A 6,000-nucleotide genomic window follows, 5' to 3' on the forward strand; every position below is an offset into this window, starting at 1 on the left:
TTATAAGTATGGCTACAATCTCCTTTGATCATTACCATGAATCTTGATCCTTTTTTTGAGAACTAGCAACATCATTTAATTTGATGTGTATCTTTTCAGAAGATTTTATTTTTATTTACGTAACAAATATATATAAATATTTTTTCGAGACTGAGTCTTGCTCTGTTGCCCAGGTGGGAGTGCAGTGGTGTGATCTTGGCTCACTGCAATCTCTGCCTCCCGGGTTCAAGCGATTCTCCTGCCTCAGCCTCCTAAGTAGCTGGGATTACAGGCATCTGCTACCACACCTGGCTAATTTTTGTATTTTTAGTAGAGATGGGGTTTCACCGTGTTGGCCAATCTGGTCTCAAACTCTTGACCTCAAATGATCCACCACCTCACTCTCCCAAAGTGCTGGGATTACAGGTGTGAGCCACCACACCCAGCCTATGTAACAAATGTTTATGGCCACATACTATCTATATTAGTTTTTTTGATGTGTGTGTTTTAAAATGTAAATAGCATTTTAATGTATGTGCTTATTTTGTAACTTCTATTTGGCTACCTTGCTAAACTTTCTAATGTGAACTCTAACAATTCACAAGTTAATTTCTTAGAGTTTTTTTGGGTAATTATTATATCATTTGCAAATAATGATAATTTTATCTCTTTTTATTCTGATTCTTATATCTCATTTTTTATTGTCTTGGATAGACAAGGATGGTGCATAAGTGCTGGATAGATAATGATAGCATTTTGTATTATTCCTTACTTTAAGAAATTACTTCTAATATTTTATCCATTAAGTATGGTACTTATTACATATTTCCACTAGTGACATTTATTAAAAGGTTTTTCTTCTATTTCTAATTTCAGAAGATTAAAAATGAGGTATTAAATTTTAGTCAATACTTTACATTACTCGTTTTTTGTCTTTTGTCTTTTAATATAGAGAATTGATAGGTTCTCTAGTATTGAACCATCCTTGTATTCCTGGGATAAACCCAATTTGGTCCTGTTGTGTAATTAAAAAAATATATCCCCATATCTGATTTGCTAATATTTAATTCAAGGTGTATATATCTTCATTTATAAAAGTTATTTGTCCATGATTTCCTTTCTTGTGCTTTCTCTTGTTTTGGTATTAGTGTTTTGGTATTTGGTCTTGTGCTTTCTCTTGTTTGGTATTTGCTTGGTAAAATGGATCAGATAATTTCTTATCTTTGTCTTTGCTTTGAAAAGTCTATGTAACACAAGAATTATGTGTTTTTTAAGGATGTGATAAAATTCACAAGCAAAATCTTGAGTTGGGTGCCATTTCAAGTATAGTCTTTTCTGTTAGCTTAATGTATTCAGTGGTTACTGATATGCGTGTTTTAAAAATTCTTCTTTGAGCTGATTTTGATGATTTTTCTAGAAATTTGACCATTTTAGCTAAGTGCTCATCTAGGTATGCCAAATTTTCCACCTTAAAATGGAAGATTCATTATTGCTTTCTCACGTGCCAGGGGCAGAGAAATTGTTTTACTTGCCAAGTTAATTTTAGCTTTCCACCAACAAAACAACCTACGAGTATTTGTACTATATGCTGCTTTAGTTTTTGTGGTGTCTCTCAATGAAGTTAGTTATTTTGCAATCAAATAATTATAGGAAATTTTCTTTTAAAAAACAAGTGACAATGTATTTTCATAATGACACCTTCAATTCCAGAATTCAGGAATCATAGAATTAAAAAATGCTTCAAATTTTTTTAAACTCCGTGTTTCCTCACCAGTAAAATAGAAAATAACAAATAGCTATCTCATGAGGGTAGTTATGTTAAAGTACATAATGACTCTACTGGTCTTCATACAACATTTGTGTGTGTTAACTTATAGGGATAAGTTTTTATTAATATATGCCCTTTGCTTTAGAGAAAATGTACTTAGCAACCTGTGACTTTGAATAAGAGGTTTTCCTCTATGTGTAAGTAATTATAATTGAATCTGGGGCTTGTACTATTTCTAATCATCCTAATCAATTAGCAGGATAAAGTAAAATTGACTTTTTTGTCTAATTTTGGTTATCAAACAAGTAGACCTGTCAGCTTAACTAAAAATAAAATCAACAAATAATTAAGTGATTGCATGTAGCTAGTTACAGCTTTAATTAATGTAATCAGTCAAATAAGTTAAATAGTCAAAAGTATTTGTGTTTTCACATACATGTTAAATCAGTGAGAATGATTTTGTTGTCTTACTGTAATCGTAGGAAAGTAGCAAGTTTGAATATATCATTCAAGCATGAATATATAGGTTGTACTGCTGTTGCAAAAATTAAAATTGGCAGAAAGACAAATTGATCTATTCCAAATCCACCAAGCCTGGCAGGCCAGTGAAGGTGATGTGAGAAGAATGGTCAGGAGATGAGGTCAAGAACCTGAACGATATATTCTGTTAAGTTGGGGACACAGTTAACCAACTTAAATCCGTTATTCTGGAAAAGGAGATTATATATGGTGTATATTCATTATCAGCTGAACAACTTCTCTTTAGCAACATTTGCTCAGTTCTGGCCTTTATCTTTGACCTTCTTTGCAAGATATTAATAAATGCCTTTTTTTCTAAGCATAAGTGGAGTCAAATCTAGTTAATTAAATAAAATTTTCTTTCTCATAGTGTTGCATTAAGACTTCACTATTTCAAGACTTTGTCTCAACTGTCCTTGCCATTTTCTCGTCAATTTTAAAGTATTTCCTTCTCTACCAGGGAAAGTGCTTCCAGTTTCTCCTCGTAAGAACATTTGTCTTACTGTCTTAAAATTTCAAATCGAAGACACAGATTAAGTGGCTAGAGGTTTGTGTCCTTTTTATACTTCCTTGCATTATTCTCCTCAATAAAGTTAAACTGTGTCACACAGCAATAAATGTACATTTTTGCTGATGGAGTTTCCGGACTTTTTGTGGTTAGGGGATTTTCTATCTTTTACCTAACTCTTCATCCCTGGAGAAGAAGATGTGTGATACACAGTGAGAATAAATAATATACTGGAGAGAGGAGGGGAGGAGTGATTAAGAAAGTCATATTTGCATTGCTTTATAGAGCAACGAGCAGACTTTTCAGCCCAACAATTCCACATCCTTGAGAGATGCTGCTACCAGAGGGGGGCACAAATATCAGATATATTGTGATCACTTTCATGGCATTTGGGTTTGATTTGTATTTGTATTATAATTTCTGAATATCACTATCACATATTTTATTTTTAAATAAATGAGTGGAGTTGTCTAAATGACTTAATTGTAACTTTTGATTTGTAGGTAGAAATTGTGTTAAGAAATAACAGAAATAACATGAATTTATAGTCAGAAAACCCAGGTTAGAATTTGAGCTGTGCTAAATTTTAGCTGTATAAATTTGATGAAGGCACTCACAATTTCTGAATTTTAGTAGACACATCAACATGAATGATAATATTAATCTCATCAGGCTGTTGTGAAGATAAAATAAAATGTTTTTGTAAAGCACTAGTAAGCTGTCTGACACCTAAAAGAACTTTAATGCCTATTAATTTCTCTTTTGCTCAATAGCTATATTAACTGTGCTGAGAGCAGGCAGACTCCTGTTATGTCCCAAGCTCCATTTCTCAGAAACTATCTGACCTTGGTAGTTCCCATAAATGTTCTGAGTCTCAATTTTCTAAGCTGTAGAATGAGAAGAAGTATCTGTTCAAATAAATGGTCTGTCTTAGAGAAATTTTGTGACTATTAAATGAAAAAGTAATATGCAATAAACTTTGAAAATTATAGAGTGCTAAAGATATATAAGCCATTTCCTTTAAAGGAAAATATTAATTCAGGCACTCGTGTTGTATACATTGTATTTTATCTCAAAATCAGAATAAACAGACATTCAGGAAAAAAGAGTTCTTAATATTTTAACACATATTTCCTGGTCATGTTTCACCACATTTATCCTTGGTCATTTTTCTAAGTCCATGTGCAAATAGGACTCCAAAAAATAATTTTTTTCTGGCTATTAACATTTGTTCTTTTACAAATATAATTGTCGGTCACTGAAAGGCCCTTAGCTTCCTAAGAAACAACTAAGAGTAGCTTGAATCTTCTCCTAGAAACTATGTATACATAAGGGTATGGAGAATATTGGGAGTTTTATTTTGAATGAAGATAAATGGAAAATTTTAGGTTGAAAGAAAAATGAGATTATTTATTAAGATCAAATAAAATTAATATTGTTAGAAGTTATTTTTTGAAAGCTAATACTTATCTAAAAGAAAGGTCCCTTGACAAAGTAAATTTGCTTGAGCTGCAGATTTTCTTTTTCTTTTATTTTTGGATAATTTCATCAGATTTGGAAAAGAATTAAGAATTGTCTCTATTATTGTCATTTAGACTTTTTCTGAACAATAGAACTAATTTACCAACACAGAAGAAACATGCTAAATCACTGACCATAGCCCTTGAAAGGAAGGGTTTGGTTTTTAAAAAAATTAAATTAGATCTATAAGTTTGAGAAATTTCAGCATGTTTTTTATAATTCTTTATTTTTGTGAAATTGGAAAAACTCATGACATTGCTTTATGTAACCAAGTGTCGCTTGGCTGCATACATAAGCTTTGTGCTGATAAGTGGGGCGTCTGTTATAATGCTTAGAAATACTTGGAGTTAGTGTCTGGGCTCTAGGATGGGGCCACTTGACTCACTGTGATCTGAATTGGAACACACTGCTTTATTCCACAGCCATCTAGACAGAAAGTGAGGACAACAATTTACCAGTTAAAGCAACAAAGCAATTGAGGTAGACAGAAAGTAATTAGTTTTTAATGATCTTTTGGAAGTCACATGAATAGATTGATTTCTGTTTTGATCTTGTTTGAATTAATAGCTGCTTTTGAGTCTTCAATCCCACTTGAGTATGCATTGTTTCTCCATTTCACGGTCTGGTGCTCCTGAAGTTTAGGTTTTGCTTGGCCAATTGTTCCGTTTTGTAAAGCTCAGACCAGTGTTTTTGTGTTCTTTAGCTTTAAACATTGTTGTGGTGTTTTCCTTTTATTTCTATAGCTGTTTCCTCTTGGGAATTTGATGGGGGCTATTATCACTTCCACAGGGCTAACATCCAAATTGGAGGTTCTTATTTGGAAGCTAAAATTGGAAAAAATTGGCGTGAATTCATTTCTCACTAAAACCGTAACCCAGGCTCCGTGTTCCTTGGGAAGAGCATTTTCTGCTCTTGCCCTGGTTGCTGCCCAGACCTTTTCTTCCCTCCTTTTGGGATTATGTGAGTTACTTAGAACCAGCTAATGAGGGTGCAGGAAGCAGTTTGTATGGCCGGTGCCACTGTTATGACTAAAAAGCTTTTCCCCAAAATAAATAGTAATTTGCTTCTCCCCAAAGATTTGCAGACAATGAATGACAATATCCCTCACTTTTGCCCAAACATTGTCCCTTTTTTTCTTATCAGACAGATGTCTACATCCCTTCACTCTGCTTCCCTGTTGACCATTTGATTCTCAGACACTCTTCCTTGTCAGGAAGGTACTAAAGGCTTAATTTCTTTTTAATTCTCTCTTGTTTATTTGTTTTTGATAAATCAAGCTATGCATGTATGTTTTTATAAAATTATTTTTTGAGAAGATGTTGAAGATGAAAAAAGCCAAATTCCTACAGAGAGATTTTCAACATTTTTAAACAGACCTCCTGATTTTTCTATACAATTAAGTTCTTTAATATATGAGTTTTTAATACTGTTGTGCTTTAAAATAATTTTTCACTTAAAATGATCACCTTTCCATGCCAATAAATATAGATCTCCATCCTACTTTTTAAAGACTGCCAGTAAAATTTTATATCTCTGTGGTCCTAGACATTAGGGTGACTATAGGAAGAAAATAGGTGTGACTTGAAAATAGAGACGATCAAATAAATACCATTTACTAAGTCCTTCTAGAAAGGAGAAATGAGAAGAAATGGTTTGATAAGGTCAAAAGAAATTGCAACCTGGTGTGAATCAACAGATTTTAGAA

This window comes from Hylobates moloch, unplaced genomic scaffold, assembly GCF_009828535.3.
Source record: "Hylobates moloch isolate HMO894 unplaced genomic scaffold, HMol_V3 SCAFFOLD_2, whole genome shotgun sequence".
NCBI lineage: Eukaryota > Metazoa > Chordata > Mammalia > Primates > Hylobatidae > Hylobates > Hylobates moloch.